Source organism: Falco cherrug, chromosome 7, assembly GCF_023634085.1.
Source record: "Falco cherrug isolate bFalChe1 chromosome 7, bFalChe1.pri, whole genome shotgun sequence".
Lineage (NCBI taxonomy): Eukaryota > Metazoa > Chordata > Aves > Falconiformes > Falconidae > Falco > Falco cherrug.
Window position 1 is genome coordinate 65097075 of NC_073703.1, and position 22602 is coordinate 65119676.

The following is a 22602-nucleotide window of genomic DNA, read 5'->3' on the forward strand; positions in this document are numbered from 1 at the left end:
AGTGAATGGTCTGGGGGTTAGTTTTTAGCTTCCGCTAAGTACCTGGCAGGCTGCCACAGCTGAAGGATTCTGGGAACTGAAAGGCTCCCAAGTACAAACTGCCAGCATTAAGCAGTCCTGACAGCTCTGCTCCTTCCACACTTGGCAGCAGTTCAAAGTGCTCTTTCATTTGAAAGGCTGGAAGGCTGCCATGTGCAATGCAGATTTGCTGTGCCTGCTCTCATAAGGAACTGATAAATGCCGTTGCTGTTGCCATGGGGACAGGAGGCTATCAGAATGGCCTTGTGATCTGCAGCCTCTCAGCTCTGCAGGGTTTTTTTTTTTTTTTTTCCCTGAGATGGTGAAATAAATGTTCTAGAGAAGGTTAACTCTTGAAGGACAGGAAGCGGTGGTTTGAATGGACAGGGTGAGCCTCTCTGTGCATGGCTCCTCCAAAGTGCTGGGAACAAGATTAACACATACCTGCCAACTGTCCCTGTTTGGGAAGGACTGGCTCCAGGGATTTTTTTAAGGCCAGGAGGGAGGGAGGAGAAGGAGAGACCTCCTTCTCCCCACTCAGTCCCTTCAGATTTCTCTTCCCATTCAGGATGTCCCAGCATAATTAAAAGGCCGTCCCCTCTCTTCCCCTCACTATCCCCACATACAGTTTGCAGATGCTGGTGGAAATTAATCAGTTTACCACTGGATCTTGTAACACACCCGATGTCTTTAGCTCTCATTAACATCATTGGACAGCTAGCAGGATTAGACCCATTATGTGCACTCTGTGTGTGTGGTTAATGTGAGTAAAAAGAATGAAGTGTGGTGCAAAACTGCATGTTTAACAGAGATCTTAGTGAAGATGCAAGTCCTTCGAGAGAGAGAATTTCGGCTCATCCTGGCTCCCAAGATTAAAATAAACACACCCTTCAGCTACGCGCAGTTTCAGTGTGTATATAAATGAGTGTGCATATCTACTTCTGAAAAAGTGTAGAGAAAAATACAGGCGGCAAATACTGCAGCCAGAATTTATGCCCTTTTTCCTATGTCTTCCTTTTTTACATGTTATTTCTTTCCATCTCTGCTACAGCAATAAATTTGGGTTCCCTAAAGACATTTTGCTGCAGTTCAGTAAACCGAATTCTGTTTAACCAAGGCGAAGTCTGAGCATGACATCATAGCGGGGAACAATGGAGTGCATCACTCCTCTCCCTGACCATGCAGCAAACTTCAGGACAGCGTTTAAAAAGATCAATATGGGCATGGATCTGTGTTTACAGAGTGCATATAAAACTCAATAAGCATTCAGATAGTGGCATAAAACAGGAAAGATAAAGCAGGGGGAGAATTTTGTTTATATACTGGAGTGTTAGCAGTTGGAGGGCTTTGTTCAAAACTGGGAAAAAAATGAGCCACCCCCCACGTGAACAAATCCCCCCTTCATGGCTGGCCGCCTTTCAGAATTGTATACTTGGATCTTTCCAATATATGTGAATGGTATTATATGAAATGGCATGTTAAAACTGAATAAAGAGAATTCCAACCCAAACTGGACAGATAATCTGGTTAACCACTTGATGGTTAACCTGTAGCTTTTAAAAATAAATACCACCACTCTTATTTTAGTTTCACTTCACTTTAGTTTCACTTATTTTTTTACTGTATTCCTTGTTCAAAAGCTTTTTGGTTGTGAATGTGTTATGCAAAGGTTTGAATGAAGAAAGTGGTCATTTAAAAAACATAGAAGGGAGAATGTTTTAGAAATGACACAGAAATACACACTATACATGTGTACACACACATACACACACGCATGCACCCTTTACCTTTTCTGAATTCTCTTTTAGCTTCTGTTTTCAAACAAATTAAGGCATCTGTGATTCTAAGTTTTGTATCTGACATCAAATCCTGCTGGTTAAAACAATCTGCATATGCAAATTTAGATAAAAGCTAGTTGTATACATGTGCAAAGCAATTTCAAAATTGCAAACAAGGCTGCATTTCACAAGCCTTTGCACCATATCAAGCTAGGCCAAAGGAAATATTTCTTCCTGACTGCTTTGGATTTTTTTTTTTTAATAAATAAATTTGAAGTTAACTGTAATTCTACTGTAATTTCTTTACCTGATTCTCTCTGGGTTCTTGCCTACGGTTGTCATGGTAATTTGATAATTCTGGCTTGCTCTCTACACATTCTGTTTGTCTCACTGGATTTCCTGATTATTCAGAAAACTCTTTTAAAAAACCCTCCCGTCTCTCGCCCTCTGCCCCCGTTCTGAGCTCAATCCTGCTTTTTTCATTCCTCTAGCATAGAGGAATGTATATTATTTTGCTACAAATCTACTAGGGTGAAACTGTTTGCTCTACTTACCTGAAAATGGAGATAATGAGATAAGCATACGTAGTACAGCACTTCTTATATTATCTTTCATAGTCTATGACAGGGGATAGAGAGGAAATGTGGAAAGATAACTGCTTATAGATTTCTTGTAAAGTACTTGGATCTTAATCCTATAGATATTATTTAGGGTTTAACTGCTGCATTTCTGACAGCAGAAACATGTATTTAACTGTTGCCTTTTCAAACATGACAGACACATTTGTACCTAGAGAGAGAGAGAGAGAGAGAGAATATATTCTCTCTATATGACAGAGTAGAAGCAATATTTTTATTCAGGGACTTGGGTGACAATTTATGCCAGAAGAAACAAACTGATCATGCTTTGAATGCACCAGTGAAACCAAAGAAAAATACATATTGCTATGTAATATTTAGCTTCTTGTGTAGTTACAAAGGGGTTTGTGTCATTGATGTGTACATTTTTTAAAAGCACTCAGTTTAGATTATGCATAGAGAATATATATAAACATATTATAGATGTGTATATAATATACATGTATGAAGGTACATAAACTTGCTTTTTTTGGGGGCAGTGGTTCACCCACAGATACTACATGATTTTTATGGTAAATGCACAGAGCTACCATATGTATCTACCGTTACTTTAAATAATTAGCTTGAATATCACACCCCACATTACTTCCTTTGTCTAGTCTTTGTACATTTAGCCTCTACACTTTTCAAGAAAGGGTATGTATTTTACTGTGTTAGTCAATGCCTCATATAACTATACTCTGACATCATTAGGATCTCAAAGAATTATTTCAAGGCGAATAATTCACCACCATTAAGTGTCCTAAGTGAAACTATAGTCCAATTTATTACAATTTAGACCCAATAATTTCCTCTATATGCTGTCTTTCCAAGGTATCAATCGAATCTGCAAATTCTGCTCTCTGACCTCTATTGCTTTTTTCTTCTTTCTCTTTCTTGTACTGGAAAGCACATTTGGGATTTCTTACTAAGTCCTTTTGATGGCGTCACGCTGTGGAATCTGCTAAACTCAGTGAGCATTCCAGCTGTGACAGCCCCTCTGCCACAACCTATTGCCATAATCTGGAAAATCTGTGACATCATCTGACAGTCTGTGACATCACCCTGTGAATCACAAGACCAGAAAAAGTTGCTGTTCCTTAGTCACCATGAATTTTAAAGGTGTCACAGGTAGCATTTGGCATGCAACTGCAATGTTCACACTTGATTTTAACTGTGAAAATGCTGCTAAAATAACCCCTTGTATATAGAATCTGTCTGGAAACTTTTCAACTGTACAAATCATACTTTCTCCTCTACTTTGATTTTCAGATTTCTATTTTCAGTAAAATGAAAATGACAAATTTTATACAATCCCAGCACAGTGCAATAAATTAGCAATGAACCTATTTTCTCTTATGTGCTAAAACCCATGTATCTCCTACTGCTACTCAACAGAAGAAACAGTTTCAGTGAATCACGTGTAGGACGACTACTGTTAAAATGTTCTTAAATTCACTTTAAACTCCTATTAATTCATGTACTGCTACAAGGTGGATACTGCAGAAACTCAATAGACTGTATGCTTCATACCTAGCAGAAAAAATATGGCCCCTCTCTTCTGAAAAGAAGACTGAGCAGGGGAGTGCTCTATTTTACATTCTGCTAACACCTAAGTATTTTGAAAAATACATCCAATAGCATTTATTATTTGAGCAATCATAAATATTTACAAAGAAATTATAGTTGTGAAAGTGACCTACATGCTGATGCTTTTTTCTTTTCCTGGAATGTTGTTTACATACCTGCTAATTGCTAAAATTCAGTAATCTGTAGTGATCTTACTTTTATTAGTGTAAATTAGCAAAGTCTTGCTGCACAAATTACTAAGGCTTTGCCACGCAAATATAATAGGCTCAGCTATTTCTTTTAAAAGTCAGTGTGCTCTAGTCCATTTTTTTATTACTGTTATCTTTAGTTCTGTGAAGCTTTGGAACATTTCCCAGTCTGGATCTATAGAAAATTTCCCGGGAAAATGTATAAAGAGCCTGTGTTCTGCTTTACTCTGTGCTGGCAGTGCCTGTGTGCTTTTGGTGAGCTAGGTCTTTGAAGACCTAGCCCATGCATGGAGTCCAGTCAGGCTGAAAAATTCAGCAGTTGAGACATTTTACAATCCAAAATCTCTTTTAAACAAAGGTGTGGTTTAGCAGGACTGGCTGCTTCTGACCTCTTTCAGCCTCTTATTATTGCAGCTGCTATGATGTAAGGCTGAGTATGGTAGAGCTAAAGTAGCTGAGGCTCAGGGAGAAATGCTGAGAACAGCTGTTTTACTGTAAACATTAACATTAACAAGGGTTTGACTTCATTTGCAAGCTGGGAGCATTCACAGTTTCTGCACAAATAATACTTTGGGAATTTGATCTAGATGTTCACAGCACAAAGAAAAAAATTATCCCTTCTATATGTTACTGCAGCTTAGAATGAAGCAAATTCTCTGCAGAGAGATGCATCCCATTAAAATCAACAGGGAATTTTTCACATTAATATACAGCTTCACACAGACGTTACAGACATACACACATGAAAAGATGAAGCAATATTTATCTGCTTCAGCTATTTCTAAAGCTCCTATCACGTTGGTATCTAAGTGGCAATTAGATACCAAAAATATTCAGTTGTAGCAGACACTGATGTCTGCTGATTATTGCAGAGCTACAAACAGAATCCTATCCAAGAGGGCAGAGAAGGATTTGAATGCTTTCCCCTTAGCTCGGTGCTGCAATTCATGGATGTTAGGAAACAAATTTCAGACCTCATTTCCTTCATTACATTCTCGAGGTTGCTTTATTCTGAAGCAAATGAAAAATCTCAGACAAAGTGACCTTTGCAGTGAGCGGGGACATTCACTGACATCACATGCATCTGCATATGCACACATAGACATGTGGGCCAGATCCTCCAGACACTGAAAGCTGGTTTATTGTCACATAATCAATGCAATGGAGTCTGTGAGGCAGCTCAGCCAGCTACTTGCGCATCCGCCAGTGCAGATATGACAAAGCCTCAGCTGGTTGCAGCCACTGCAGGGACTGCAATGGCTCTTCATTTCTCGAGTCCTTGTGAAAGACATACAGTTCAGAAGTGGCTAAACCAAGCCTATTTCTCACGGATCCCCATTCACCAGACAAGTTTCTTGGGTCCAGTGGTAGCCCGTGCAAAATACAGTAGCTCTGCTGGTGTTACAGTTTACACTAGAGACCACACTGGCAGGGAGACAACCCCAGGATGATGCAAGGATGGCTTAAAGCTGCATTTTCACCACCCTCTTTGAGGCCTGCCAAGAGCTGCTTGGCCAAAGCTTGGAGTCTGGGCAACAGTCCCTACTTACAGACTCCTTCTAGAAACTCCCCGTATTAAATATAAATGTATATAAATCCTGACTATCTTCCCCATTTGTTATTATTATGGTTCACAGGCTAAGTAGCATCAACAGCCCTTTGATAAAAGACCAAGGGAAACTTGGGGTCCTGAAAGGCTTGTTAAAATTCATCACTTCCAATAAAAATCTTAAAGTTGTGCCTGTGCTGTTGGACGTGGACCCCTTTGAATGAGAAATAAAATTAACCAATTGGACATTTGACCTTTATAATGTTCCCAGGACATTTCCGACAAATCTGCAAGTATCAAATTTAGTATCTCTCTAAAATTCAAAGCTGGTTAACTATATTCTGTTCTTAAACTGTGTTTACGCAGGACAAGGGGAGGTTTTGGGTCTCTGTCCTGTTTTATGGTGTTAATCTATAGTGCAGTTGAACAGCTACTGTCTCCTCCTCCAGACTGGCTGTGTTTCTTCAGATTATGGTTTGTTTCTATGTTTTGGGATGAAATAACATAAAACTGTCTACCTGGTACAGCTGTAAATATTGGTTCTCTTGCATTCCTGTATATAGTGGAAAATAGAAATATTCTGAGTGCCATTTATTCCTGACCCCAGGCATGTTCAAATCTCCAATTAAAGTTTCATCATCCATGTGCGATAATTGAGGCTTTGAAATGCACCTGGAAACATCTCTCTCTTTCCTCTGACAGGATTTCAGAGCTCTGGAATCATATCTGTTGTGAGTTGCCTTTCCTCTAGTCATACTTTTTATTGAACAAATGTTCAAAAAACTACCCAGTTATTTGCCTAGATCTTGTAACCAAAACAAGGCCCCATCCTGTCCTCTTCCCACTGCCCATGCCTATAATTTCTTCTCAAGCTGAATGCTGGATGGGGCTAAAGCCAGCATACTATTACGTTTGGAACAGGTTCTATCCAGGAAAATGATACAAATGAACCTGGGAAATAAGCTGCAGCTTGAGAAAGTAATAAAGCATGTTACAGTGCTCATATGTAACTGGAGATGGAGGAGCTGCTTCCAGAACAGGGACTGGAAAGGACATACTGGCACCTGTGTAATTTCTGAACCACTGAAGTAAAATTCTTTCCTCTCTGTCTTGGCAAGTCCAGAGACCAGATGAGATGCCGTGGCCTGGCCAAAAGAGAGACTGCTCTGGCACTACAGAAACCTATTCTATAGCCAATTCCTCCTGTGATAGTAGCTCTTCTCACCACCTCAAAAATGCTCTCTGAAACACCAGCCCCAGCTGCAGTTTCTACAACTGGATGAAACATCTGTTACCACCATTAGAACCATTCACACAAAGAGTAGAATAAGACCTCACAGCACCAGGCCAGCAAAGAGTAACCCTGCTCTAGGCTGGCAGTGCACATTCAAGCAGCTGTATCAGGACACGGTAATTCTGAAAGGCACCTAATGCTCTTTCCTAAGGCTCCCCGAGAAAACCAGGTCCAAAAGTTTGGATTTTGTATTGAAATTCTCCATTAAACATGCTTGTAAGTCGAAACATTTGGTCTTGTTCTCTGTTTCCATTTCCTCATCCCACCTAGAAGCCTTCTTGTCTATAAACCTGTCAGACATACACAGTTGTCCACCTGAAAGCAGGTGAAACCAACAAACTCATCACCCTGGTAATTCACAACACCAGCCCACACTGTTTTTGCTGTGTTAAAAACAGAACTGTCAGGGTATTCAGAGATAGGAGAGAGGCTGACAATCCATACCTAAGCATACAATCCAACCCTACTGACACACAATCCAAATTAGAAATACCTTTTTTTATTTCATCCGTTCCTCGATTTGTCAGAAATAAACCCTCATTTCTTAAATACGATACTGTATCTGAAAATCGGTCTGCTACTGCTGGCCCTCGCTGCTGTTCTGCTACTCCTGTTGCCACCATAGCCCACTTCCAAATGTCCTTCATACCAGTGAGTCACCTCTGGTGATGAAAAACTGCATGTATATCCCTTCCTACCTCTCCCCATCAGAATGCTGAACCAGTCAGGTTTAAGGATTTCCTCAAATTTCCTTAAATAAAGTTCCTGCAGAACTGTAGAAGTTTAGGCCAGAAACTGAACTCCCAAAAAGCCAATCATATTGAAAATGTTCTGGTTTAAAAAAAAAAAAAAAAAAAGGGGGTGGTGGTGTTCCCGTGGTTTTCTTCAAACATTTTCCACAGTCAGTTTTTCTCCCCAAAACTTCATCTGGAAGGTGTGCATTTCTTCCAATCTAGGCACTCTTTTGGGGAAATGCATAAAACACCAAACTGTATCTCAAATGTTTTTGATAGAAAAACAACTTGTTATCTGAAAAAAGGCATAGTCAAGCTTCTTAACGGGAAAATGGCTGCATTCTCTAGCAGGTCAACTATAAACCAAAAAATGTACCCTTAGTCAAAGTTAAAGTCTGACCTGATTTTTGAAGCCTTTAATTTTAAAGCTATCTTGAAGAGCCAAAAGAATAATGGAGCACTTGTAAGAAGGAATACAAAAGAATGCCAGTGCCAAACACACTGGGAAGTGAAATGTGATGGAGAAAGTGCATCTCTGAAATACATTTTTGAGGTGACAGCCTGAGGAGAAGGTCCAATAAGGGGATTAGTTACCTCACAGTGCCAAAGTGAAAGGTACTGGGTTTCTAGAGGGGAGTTCAAAACCTATATAGAGCATGGGAAAAATTAGGCACCTCTGAGCATGGTATCCAAAACATCTGTTTCTATATTTTATCCAGACTATTTATATGAAATATTTAAGAAACAGTCGTGAAAGCTGGGAAGGGAATCTCAGGCGCTGTCTGCCAGATAGGTGCCTTAACCAGTACAGTCATGCTTTCTCTTACGCTTTCTCTGCTCTCTGTGACTCCCATTCTCTCTCTCTGTCCCAATGAACTTAAATTATTTTCTGCAGCATGGCACAGTTTCAATAGGAAGGGTGGAGAGTGCCTGCCTTCAAAACAGGCTGCAGTCTGGTGGTCAGGCTGCTCTCCTGGGACGTGTGAGTCGGAGTCTCCTCACGCATGGAACATTCTTGTGCTCACAGACAGGAAACAGTGAGGGTGCACTTGAGAACTCACCTTGTTTTTTCTAATCTCTAACTGCTGTTATACAGATAATAAAAGGAAATATTTAACAATAACCATGAGAATTACTGACACTTATAGACACCTTTAATCTTTGAGATTCCAAAGCAAACAATGGGCTATGCTGAAGCAAGTTTGCCCTTTGGACCTAGCAGAAGCACCCAAGAATGCTGAAATGGGCTTTGCTGTACTTCTAAAAATGTTGTAATGCATGTTTTTTTGTGAGCTAGATCAACTCCGTAGGCTGAGTCAGAAGAAAATTCTGCTTGCACGGTATCCTTTTTTGTCCACTCTGTGGAGACTTGCTAACACCATTTCAGCTTTAACCTCCCTCAGCTCCTTCTGCTTTCCTTGAGCAAAAGTACAGCAGTTGTATTTAAGCCTGTGCTGGAGCTCAGAGGGGTAAGTCTTACCCACAGGTATGTACCTTTGAATCACATTACTTACTATCATTTTATCATCTCCTGGGGCATCATGCAAGCAACAGTGCACAAGCTTAGGCTAGGAGATGAAGAAAACTTCAACATGTTATTGAAAGTGCAGAGAAGAGCTTGAAGGAAGCAGAAGATAATAAAGCACGTTGGAATTTGGCCAAGACGGTAAGAATTAACCCAACTTCCAACAGCATACCATGGGATCTACTGTAACTACAACTATGGCCAGGCGTCTGCCAGGTTGTTGGTTTCATGGGGATTTGACACTTTTGCAGGTTGGTCCCCTTTGAATCTACTTTAATTCTTACTATATTTAAACAAAAGAAAAAGAAGAGGATTTTCCGAGCCTGCACAGCTCCTGCTGGCAAAGCTATACAGAGCTCACAGAACAGTAGGAAGGGAACTTTCCAGAATATGGATGTCTCTTTTTTTTAGCCAAACCAACACTTGCTGCTCAGATAATGACAGCCCGTCAGTCTCAGGCTGCCTCTGTGTTGCAGCTGGCCAGGAGTCCTAGCAGTGCAGGTCCTACTTCCAGGGTTACTCCATCACCCCTCCAGCTCCTGCACTTACATAAGAAGCAGTTATAATGGCCCCATACTGTGCCTCCATTTGAGTCAGTCTTTCTGTGCCAACTGCTGTGCATCACAGACCTTGTATACTGAAGGAACAAGAGCCAAACCTGTCTCAGTTTCTGGTTTTTTGACTCAGGAAGTTTATGCAATGCAGGAAGTTATGGTTTCCCCAGGCCCTTCCATAAACAGTGTCTTTGGTGAGCACTTTGCTCCTGTATGACCCAATCAAATCAGGGACAGTTAGCATATAAATAATTTCATGTCTGTATTCAAATGTTTTGCTGAATCTGGGTCTAAATAAAGAAGTAGAGAGAAAAAGTCTCCTAAAATTATGGATTCAGAATCTTTGTGTATACCTTAGAAAATTAAGGATGAACAATACTTTTCTAATAGCTTCATTAACATTAATTCCTTCCTTTCCTATGTAAATGTAGAGTATTTAAGACTTGTAAAATGTGTGCTTTTACTATTAGGATTTTGATTGGCTGTGATTTTTGCTTTCGTATTTTTTGCTATACAAACGTATGTAGTTTTCAATTTTATGCATTAAGGGTGACCAGTTTTGGCTATGGTAAAGAGGATCTCCTTCAAAAGCCTTCCCTTTACCAGCAGAAAATCTCTAGCACAAGACAGGTGAGAAAGAAAAGGAATGTTACCTACTCTGTGTCAGCCAAAATGACATCCTAAAACCTTAGCACGTCTTCTTCTTTTTGCCTGATTCACACAAATTCCTACTGCTATGTTTTACTATAGCATTAAAGAATTTGAGTAATTAGGTGTTGAATACAACTCAGTTTGTCTCTCACAAGCAAACACACAGAGACACATTCAGTAATACATTCTCACCATTTGTAATTATGAGTCTTTACTGTAACATTTTCCACCTTGAAAAAAGTCGTAGAAATATACAGCATGTGGATGCTATTTTAACTTAACAATTTCTTTTTCTCTGCTTCCATTGACAATGACTACATTGGAAAACACATATCCTAATTACATCTTCAGTAGGCATGTCAGAGTGCATTTTATATGCCTGGGTCATGCAACACGGGCTGCACACGCTATTCCAATCTGAGGACCTTTCGAGGAGACAGGCTGTGCCCATGCTCCCTGAGCATACACTGAATGAACAGGTAAGAACAACAGCCCAAGAGCTACCCTCTGGCTCTGCATCCCAGCAACACAGATCCCTGCAGCACTTTGACTCATTGGCCTCATACACAGCCTGTGGCCATATAAACAGGGCTTCAGCCAGCACTGTCCATCTGCCTCAGCGTTGCAACTTTGACACGTACGCAATGCCTCTTGCTGCAACTTCTGCTGCTGCTGCTGCTATTGGTTTGGATGGGATCAGATTCTGAAGAGCTAACTTGGACGCAATGGGATGGAACACAATGGTTTCCAATGACCAGGAGAGCACTTGGGACTGCAGGCCTCTCCCTCACCCTAAACAAAGGGAGATTATTCTATTTAGAACAGAGCATCTCTGCCACTTATCGCCTAGCTTACTCCTGTAGCAAAGCCTATCATATACAGATCTCTTGCCCGGCAAAAAAAGGGAGAGGGAGATGAGCATGCACTGGAAGGACTGCTTCATGTTCTACAGAGGGAGAATGGACAGTGACTACACTACTTCAGGATAAGGAGTCACTCTGTGCAAAAAACGGGACCCTGCCCACCAGCATGGTAGGCTTTATCCTTGTATCTGTCAGCACTGCAATTTCCTCACAAAGCCTGGACATTCCTGACTCCTGCAGCCAGTGCTGCAGTGACAGAAAAGTTCATCATCAGGTGGCCAGCTCAAATGTGCTCAAGTCCACCACCCCCAAAAGGTGTGGACCACAGTTGCCCTGAGATCATATGGCAGTTTCCCAGAAAGTATGCTCAAATAGAGGGAAAGGGGCCAAGAGATCAGCTAATTGTGCCTGGCACAGAGGCACTTTGACAAAGTTATTCAGAAAAGATTTCACTTTCTGGCCTACAGAGCCTTGCTGAGTGCAAGGCAGAATACAAGGACATCACGACAGAGTGTACCCAATGAACATATGATTCCTGTATTTTCTGGATTAGGGTATTGATTGCATTTTGATCAGTGCTATCTGTCTTGTGCTCTCCTGGTCATGTTGTCCTACCAGCCAGGGAGGCAAACATTTGTATTTCATCAAGCACTAAACTCCTGATGGGCAGGGAATAAATGAGCTTTCGATCAACATTTTAAGGCTACCATGTCCTCCAAAGCTTTTCCTGGGGCCCATGGGAAACTTTCCATCCATGCAAATAGAGCTCTTCATAGCAACTTCTCAAAAGCTGGCACCAGTATAGGCAGTGAGTCTGGCTTCTTGATGGGGAGACAAGTCTGAGAAGCCATCAGTTTATTTTGCACCAGAAATCGCAGATGAAGTGTAAACATCCTCTTCCCCATCAAAGGGTGATTTTGGTGGTTGTGGGGGTTTTATTGGATGGGTAGTTGGTAGAGGCAAATGATAGAAGTTTGGGTTGATTAATTAATGAGAAAGTTAATCATGGTGTTAGTATGGCAAAGAATCATGGGCTTGGGTCGAGTTGTGGCATGTCATTAAGGAGGCGTGGATGGTCCTCTTTCTTCAGCTTAAAAGGCTAGTGCTGATACATAGCTTCTAAATGATTAAGATTTCTGAGCATTGGCCATAAAGATTCTTGGCCAAGTGGTGATAAATGATGTCTGATTTAGTCATACTGGGATTGTGTCAGGTTTCACTCCAAAGGTGGGGACTGCTCAGGATTGGAGGGCATCACCAGCAGTGACAATAACGCAGATGGGAGATTCTATGGGAATGCATGCGGTGGTCGACTTCTGGTAGTCGGAAGTGTCACAGTGGAAGTTCTGTTGTGGGGATTATATATGAATCAAATGTTAGGTCCTTGAAGTCTGTATATTCGTAGGCTCAATATCATTGAAGTCCAATGGCTTTTAAGGTCAGATCAAGTTCATCAGTTTCATCTATCATGTATAGGATTTGTAGGAGTGGTAAGCTCCCTATTTCTCTTAGCCACTGTTTTCCCCCTCCTCTTCCCTCATGACCCAACCCTTCAGCTCCTCATGACTGACGTCTTATTCCCCAGGAGTGTCCATGGGCTTCAGCGCCTAAAAGGAAGCCAGAGGCTAGTTAGTGTGATTTTCCAGTCACTGGGTTATGTGCATTTGGTAGGAGCTCCCTCCTACTCTGCTAGAAAAGCTTCTCTCCTGTGAATACCTTGCCCCTCTGGGGGCACTCCATTCCCTCCGTTCCATCCCCAGTGCTCACCACACATGCTATCTTCACACTGTGCATTCTGGACCACGGTTTTTCCCTCTGTACAGGATGCCTGTTTTGGTACACACATGAAGGGCCAGGAAGGAGAGTGGAATAAAACATAAAGAAAGTGTCAGCATCTAAAAATTCAGAAAAAATGTAAGAGGGCACATTTTTGTACTGCACTATACATTTTACAACTAGCTCATTATTTTTCAAAAAAGCCCAAACAGAGCAATAAATTATTTATTCTCAGCAAACAAAGTAACTGGGGATTTGGGCACTAATAAGAATATAGCAGAAGGTTCAGAGGTCATGTAGAAAGATCTTAACCTGACAAAAAGGGACATAAATACTTTTACATTTACCTAATAAACTGTCTTTATCTTAACTCATAAATTTTCTCACTTTCACTCTTCCAATTCTCTCCCCTATCCCACTGTGGGGGGAGTGAACATGTGGCTATGTGGTACTTAGTTGCCAGCTGGGTTTAAACCATGACACATCTCTTCTCCCATCAATTCCTGCTTCACACTGTCCACCAGCAAGATGCCAAGTTTGCTGCAAAGCATTGGAAGTAGCAAGGCCAGAACACTTCTCAGGATATCTCCGGAGACCTGGAGCATGATTAGGTCTAGCACAGGCTGAATCTGTACTGTTTGCCTATAAACCAAAGCAAGCTTCTCCTGCCCCAAGACCTATTTAGTTTCCCTTTTAGTAGAAAACCTTTTCATAAATTAAGCTTGTGTTCTGTAGAGATGGATGAGGGATGAGGACACCAGTGTGAAACAGGGATGCAAGTTATACAGGTACACACAAAACAGAACAGGGCATCTCTAGTTTCAGCATAGTCAGGTAAACTATGCTGTTACCTGGGTCAGGTAAACTATAAGGAAAAGTCTCAGGTTAAGCCCAGTACTTCTCAAAAATATCAATAAATGTCCAGATGTTTCTCTTCAAACTACTACCACATTAACTGGCAGAGCACCAATTTCAGATTAAAATAGTCCAGTGTTGATACAGTCAAAAAATCAATTGTATTTCTAATTATGTTAGTGGGAATAGAGGCTAACTGTACTAAATTAGGACTTTCGTTCAAAGACAGAACACAAGTTAGTTTTTTGTGCTCAAAAGTTACAACTTTTGAAATCCCACCTAATATGGGTAATAATACTGTGCACTGTAACAGAGATTCCAATTAGCTTTTTACAGAAAAAAGGGGCTGTGACTATACCTATTTTTAAAATTCAGTTATTAAAGTGTCTTTGAATAAATTGAAAATAAAACACTTAATGATCAACAGCATTACAGAAATGCTAGTGAATTAGAGAAGACACAAACTGATGGAAATTGCAAGATAAAATTATTCAATTTTATATTTGGCATATGTGGGTTTGTTTCCAGCCAACTAGCAAAAAAAGTAAATTGTTTTGTTATGGGCCTATGTTTCATATCAAGGTCTTCACAACTCTCACAGTTTATAGTGACTAAAAATGCTGAAAAGAGAAGACGAAGATATTTTTTTGTGTTTTGAATGCTCTTGCTAACAAAATCTATGATGCTAAAACCAAAAGCCTTTTAAAATGTTATTTTTCAACGATTAGGCTGTTTAGTTTGTTATTGATTTCCCTAAATATTGACAGTGAAACAAATCTGATCTTTGTCAGGGTTGCTTCTAATCAGTTGAGCCTTCTGAGTCCCATGTATCTATCTATACTCTTTCCCCTGTTACATGTGTCTATCTACATGTATTTTCCCCGTTACAGTTTCAGATCTTCCTGGGAAAGTTTTGCATTTGTCAAGAGCTGTATAACAGAGTAATAGTCACCCAGTACTTGACATTGTAAGGCCTTGGTTTGGTTGCTTGCAACTGCCAAACTTTAATCATTTGAATTTAAATTTTCTGTGCTGTTTGCCTCAGGCTGATACTTTGTACAGTGTTGATATAGATCTCTCTGTCTTTCCAGATGCATAACTTAAAGAAAACTATATTGATTTGTCAATGATTAAAATTCTTACACTTGTTTTCAGAAGGTTTGGTACCTCAGTGCTTCAGAACTGCAGACTAAATGCTAGGATAGCCCTGGTAGGGAGAAACTTTGTTCCCTGGGTAATTCATGCTCATAAGGTGGAAAACAGCCTGACATATGAGAGCCTACAATGGGCACTCACTACATATAAGAGGCTAGTAAGTATATTTGTTGGTTATTTCATCCACACTGAGCACATCCTAATACAGGCTGAACTGAGCTGACAGCGAGTGTCTTTCCAAATACAGGAGACAGACTGAAGAGAATTACAGCAGAGCATCGGTAGCCATTAGCACATGTACAGCACCAGGACAAGGCTTCCTGAGTCCCATCATTCCTGTATTGTCAGCAAATAGCCATGAAATCCCTTCGCAAAGTGCTTGTCTCATTTTGCCTTTAGAGGCTGGTTCTCATAAAGGATAGCTGCCTGTTGTTAAGGTCAGTTAGCTCAAATGGTAGAGGTCTGTACAAGCATATCTAAGTTCCAGCTCTACTAACAATCCATGTGAGACTTAATGTGGTTCCACATGATGGAATTAACACAGGAAATTACACATAAAGAGATTATATTAAAAGAATATTATGGCTGCAGAGTAAAACACTCCAAAATTTTAAACGTTAAAATTCACATTGCCATGAAATCTTAATTCATTCTTTTCTTGTTGTTCACATAGAACAAAAGATGAGCAACAAGGTTAGAACAGTGGGTACAAACAGGTCCCAGGAATCAGCTGCATTACCGTGTACTTAGCAGAGGACACATACTTAATTGTTGTGCTGAAGAAGCCTCTGCAGCCTAAACATGAGGACAAGGGCACTGATGTTTTATCAGCCATTCATGTACCATGTAAATATTTTCAAAAATAATTGATCTTTTTCATCAGTGATGCAGATCTTTTCATCATCAAAGGTACCTAATGATGGGTGAATTTAGGCCTCTCTCTTGTCTGTGTTTATCTCAAAAAGACAGAAAATGACTTCATGTTTCTAGGAGTGTGAGACTGGTATAATACGACCCCTGATAATACGGTTAGCATAACTAACACCATTTTACGAGGCAAAGCCATTCTCTGTGACTGAGTCACATATGAGTTCCATTTCCCCTCATTATCAGGCCTTGAAGGCCCTGTGAACCAAACAGACAAACAAACAGATTTCTTCTTCCCCTCCCTGCTGGCCTCAAGGTTCCTGGGCACCAGGCCCATTACTCCCTTCCTTACTGGCCTTGAAGGTCCCAGGCGCTCAGCCAGCCAGGTGGTGGTGATGACTCCCATCACAGAACAGGGAAGCATAACAGCACACAGAGCACTGTCTACAAAATCAAGCAGCTACAAGTCCTAAGTGGGGAACCTGGACCAGAGCTGCTGCTGGACAGTAAGACCCATGACCTCCCGATGGTCAGGGACACCTCCACCGTCATTTGCTTCCTCCAAGGACTGAATGAGTGACTTGGATTCTTTATAGATTTTTTACTAGACTATGATTGTTATATTGGCACAGCAAACCATGTCTTAAGACCTGGTCTGATCTGCAGTGGGTTTAGGTGAACAGAAATCATGTGTTGTATTACAAATTCTGTATTACGTTGCTTATAAATTGTACTACATTGAATCTGCTTGTAGAAATCCTGTGCAACTCCAGTGATAAATTCTGTGCTATATGAATTATAATATCCTGTTAAGAAAATATAGTTTTAATTGTAACTATGACTTAGTGCCATCATCATTCTGCCAAGGATCCCTAAAAGAACCTGTCCCCTTAGTGTCAGATGACAGAGTGGTTTAGTCCCATCAAAATTAGTAATAAATTGTAATTATTGTGCTATGTAAATAATCAGCTTCATCCCCAAACAGAAGGTGGACTGTGAAATAAACCATACATTCAAAACAGAAAATAATGCAGATGCAAGGTTATACATACTCAGCAGCTTGAACTCAGAAAATCTTATCTCTGACACATAGTGACTTGGGCTTCATTTCCACCATTCTTGGTGTCACTTCTCCTTAATGGAATTATAGCGATTATTGATTTTATATAAGTCTGCATGCAAATAATTAAACTGATAATATTGGGTATATATCATAGAATCATAGAATCATTTAGGTTGGAAAAGACCTTTAAGATCATAAAGTCCAACCATTAACCCAGGACTGCCAAGTCCATCACTAAACCATGTCCCTAAGCACTGCATCTATGTGTTTTTTAATGCCTCCAGGAATGGTGATTCCACCACCTCCGTGGCCAGCCTGTTCCAATGCTTGAGCACCCTTTCCATGAAGAAATTTGTCCCAATATCCAATCCAAACCTCTCCCTGGCACAACTTGAGGCCATTTCCTCTTGTCCTGTCACTTGTTACTTGGGAGAAGAGTCGTGTGCCTGTCTGTCTACAGCCTCCTTTCAGGTAGCCGTAGAGAGCAGTAAGTTCTCCTCTCAGTCTCCTCCTCTTCAAGCTAAACACCCCCAGTTCCCTCAGCTGCTCCTTATCAGACTTGTGCTCCAGACCCATCAGAAGCTTTGTTGCCCTTCTCTGGACACACTCCAGCACCTCAATGTCCCTCTTGAAGTGAGGAGCCTAAAACTGAACACAGGATTCCAGGTGCGGTCTCACCAGTGCAGGGGGACAATCACTTCCCCTGTCCTGCTGGCCACATATTTTCGGCTAAAAGTCAGAATGCTATTGGCCTTCTTGGCCACTTGGCAACCAGCACCCCCAGGTCCTTTTCTGCCAGGCAGCTTTCCAGCCACTCTTCCCCAAGCCTGTAGCTTGTGACTCCAGCGCAGGGACCCGGCACTGAGCCTTGCTGAACCTCATACAACTGGCCTCGGCCCATCAGTCCAGCCTGCCCAGATCCCCCTGCACAGCCTTCCAGCCCTCCAGCAGATCAACACTCCCACCCAACTTGGTGTCACCTGCAAACTTGCTGAGGGTGCACTCCATCCCCTCATCCAGATCATTGATAAAGATATTAAACAGAATGGCCCTGACACTGAGTCCTGGGGAACAGCACTTGTGACTGGCTGCCAGCTGGATATAACTCCATTTACTACCACTCTTTGGACTTGGCATCCAGCCAGTTTTTTATCCAGTGTAAAGTACACCTGTCCAGTCATGAGCAGCCAGTTCCTCCAGGAGATGCTGTGGGAAACTGTGTCAAAGGCTTTACTAAGGTCCAGGTAGACAATACCCACAGCCTTTCCCTCATCCACTAGCCGGGTCATCTTGCTGTAGAAGGAGATCAGGTTTGTCAAGCAGGACCTGCCTTTTATAAGCCCATGCTGGTTGGGCCTGATCCTCTGGTTGTCCTGCATGTGCTGTGTGATGGCACTGAAGATGATCTGCTCCATAACCTTTCCCAGCACTGAGGCCAGGCGGACAGGCTTGTAGTTCCCTGGATCCTCCTTCCTGTCCTTTTTGTATATGGGCATCACACTGGCTAACCTCCAGTCTTCTGGGACTTCCCCAGTTAGCCAGGACTGTTGATAAATGACGGAGAATTCCTTGGCAAGCTCTTCCACCAGCAACCTCAGTACCCTCAGGTGGATCCCATCTGGCTCCATAGACTTGTGCATGTCTAAGTGGAGCAGCAGGTCACTAACTGTTTCCTCCTGGACTGTGGGGACTTCATTCGGCTCCTCATCCCTGTCTTCCAGCTCAGGGGGCTGAGTACCCTGAGGGTAACTAGTCTCACTATTAAAGACTAAGGCATTAAAGACTCATGATCACTAAGTCCAAGGTGTCCTCCAACCACCACACCACCCACCAGTTTGTAAACAGCAGGTCCAGCAGGGCATCTCCCCTAGTTGGCTCACTCACCAGCTGTGTCACGAATTGATTATGATACCTGTGATACATATTATGATATACAATATATGATGTATGTATATATATGATATATTTTATGATATATGATAAATATATGATTGATGCAGCACCTCCTGAAGCTTGGAAAAGTTCCTCTGTTAGTGATGTTACAATTGATCTTGAATTGGTCATCTGCAGTTTGACTCCATCATTTCTTCCACACTGTTTTCATCTTGCTTACTATTGAACAGAACTAGCTATTCATTGAAAGTCCCAGTAAAGTTTCCAAGATCAAAATCCTGGGGTTCTGCTTCTGATAAAATGGGCACTCTTTGAAATAACCCACAGGCTGCTAATAAAAAATTTACATACTGTAACAGCTCATTTTAGTTACCTGACCCTCGAAGAAGACTAGGTACGTTGGCTTTCTATACTGTGTGAGGAGAAAATTAAATGGCCCAATCAGACAACCAAAAAGTATGAGTGGTGAGCTGCTCAAAGATGCATAAAGGGAGAGAAATGTGAAATGCTGTTGAACCCAGGAATCCCATCTTCAAGGTGAGAACTCTGAGTACCAGGCTAGCGAGTCATGCCCCTTCTTGTCTGCCGTTCTTCTGGAACCATAAATCTTGTGCTCCTTTCAGCACAAAGGCACAGAGCCAACAGGAAGAAAAATACTGCCCCTACCTCAAACAGTTTGCTAAGTGTTACGGCAGGCTCCTAGGGAGGAAGAAGATGGCATAATTGAACCTGCTTAAGCAATCTAAACTCAGGACCCCAAAGATTTGGTTGGTTAGTGCTCTCACCACTGGCTTAGAGGGTAAGGCAAGAGCTCTAGTGCAAGGTAAGGTAACCACCATACACAAAAGGTGGCCACTATAATCTGATTTTAAGAATAAATTAGTTATGATACCATCTGTAATTTTCAGTTCTAAAACTATGTATATAATCCATTGTTAAACAGCTGCAATATTCCTACCCAGAAGTGGCAGTATTTTAGCCATGAACAAGCAGCCACCTGGGATATATGTAACTGGAAAAAGAAAAAGGGAGAGGATCTGATTATCTATAAAACATTTTTCTATTCTTTAGGATGAATGACAACAGACAAAGATAATATTTTTTTCCCCATAGTTTCATATCTGGCAAAAACAAAACAGATAAATCATAATAATATCTTATGTTTCCCTGTCTTCCTTGTTCTTCCCCCTTCAAGCAAGTGCACTCATTTACAATGGGCTTAGCTTTACAGTCTTGATAGGGAGCCATCTGCCCAAGCAGAAAACAAGAAAATTAGCAGTAGAGTGGATTGTTACTTGATGCTATGATGCTTTTCATATTAAAGGCGTAAGTTCTTCCTTAAAACAGTCCAGAAATAATAAATTCAACAGGTAATTAGTATTTGAGGTTTGGCTTCTTCCCTTGTGACCACCTTTAACAGATATTTGCTTTTAAATTTACTGAGGGAATGACTGGCTACTAATACAGAGGCAGATACATCATCTTGGTTTATAATTGCAGATTCTTTATACCAATACATATATATACATATATGTATTAATTTGAAAAGGCAGTAATTTTTTTTCTTTCACCTTTTTCCATTTCCCTTGCACTCTCTCTTCCCTGAGACACAATAATCAGAGGAGTGGATTGAGAGCTGTCGCATAGAGACAGCCTCCCTCAGTACCTGCCCTGCATACTAATTAAGTGCTTCCAGTCTGCAGGCTGGGACATGGATTCAGTCTTTCAAGTCAGCCCAAGGCTGAAAATGAAAATGAAAAGCTATAAACCTCACTCATCAGAATGGAAAGCGTAAGGTTGCTGCGATATTGTATTGTGTAAGTTACATTCATTAACACAGTGAAAAGGACTAGAAGAATCTGCTGTGATAAAAAATGCAATGGATCAGGGGGATTTCTTAGAAGAGCTGGGTATGGATCTGAATTCTAGCTACTGATTTGCTTTCACATCATTTGCAATATTTGCCATCTCATTGTTCACCTCCCTTTTATAGATAACTGCTCAATATATTGCACACAATAGTAGTAGTACTGTACCTTGTGGCACCCCACTATTAACATTTTGTTATGTGGCAAATCTAACAGTTCTGCCTTTTAGTCAGTATCTAATTCATAAAAGTATTACCTCACATCTGTGGCTGTAATAACTTTAATAGCTTTGTCTGAAGGTTTGCCTGTGAGATTAATGATAAGTGAATGTATAACTCCTTTACCCTATAGTACCCCTGCATACTCTGAACCAACAGATAACTGCAAAATGGGAAGATTGGTAACGTTGGGCAGCTAGGAGCTTCCTGTGAGGTTTCTGTGCAAAGAAGCTTGGACTAGGGGAAGTTAAGGCTGACGGCTGGGATGAGCAGAGAATGTAGCCATGGAGAGGTAAGGCACTGCCCTCAAAAGCCCTATTACTTCATTATCTAAGAATGAGTGCGCTTCATTGTTTGGAAACTGAGAAGAAGGAGTGAGATATTTTGGTTATTTACATTTTATTTCAGTTGTGTCTGTCTCTTGCTCCTGGGAAATAAGCTCTAGCTACTCTGATTTGCAAGCAGAAGCAGCTTGGTATTCAAGTATTCTCTTGAAGAAAAGGATGACATTTTTTTCCTTCCAGCAAGGAATGTGGAAGAGCTCTGTTAATGTGCATGTTTACCACAGATCCAGAAGAAATAAATCTATTTTAATGAGCTGTTGACAAACCAGAGCTAGTGTATGAACCCTCCTTCCACCTCTGCTGGAAAGATGCTGTGGACCTCACAATTTCTAGGGACTCTTCTGGGCATGAACCTGGCAAGTGGACTGCTCTGGAACCAGAGCTGCCATCTGGATAAGCTTGTTCTGATGATGCTTGACTCTTAAAGCCCAGGACCGGATGTTTCTTCTTTAAAGGGAAAATCTCTTCGTGAGAATGAGCACATTTCACCATTAAACTGATGCTATAAGAAGCTTTGACTAGTGCTAAAAGGAGCATTATAGCCTGGCTGCCCAAAAAGGGAGTGGTAAAAGTAAATGGTAGACCACAGTGTACTGATTGCAAAGTTTTCTCTGTGTTAGCATTTTTCTCCAGGGAAATATTTAAGAGTTGCTCTGTTTTTTGGATTGGATACTCCTTACCAATCATGATTTTTGGAGCGGGCTAAGAGAAGGGCATCTCCATCAAAGTATATTTCGTCAGTACTGGATCAAGTCTTTCATGTGTTGATGGAAAACACACAGAGTCCGAACTTTGAATGTTTATTTTGTACTTTAAACTCTCTTGTTCTGGTATAGATCATGTCCAAACTGCATATCATTCTTCAGTATAAAATTAACAAAATAGTATAACCTGAGTATTCTGTTGTGGATATAGCTTGATCACCTGTCTACATTAAATTTTAGAAGCTGTCTAAGCACATGTAAACTAGAGCCCTTTTAAGACCCCAGGTGTCCTCTGTCAAGGGAAGAACCTGAAATGGGGCAAAAGAAAGTCTTATTTTGATAGGGATACTGCAAGACAGAAGTTTTCCAGAAGGCATGAACCACCCTGCTGTAAAAATGATCTCTAATGAGTAAGTTAGCTAGATAACTAATGCACCTGCAGACATTAACAACAAAGATAAGATAAAGCCATTGCCAAGCATTTAATGATAGCCTAAG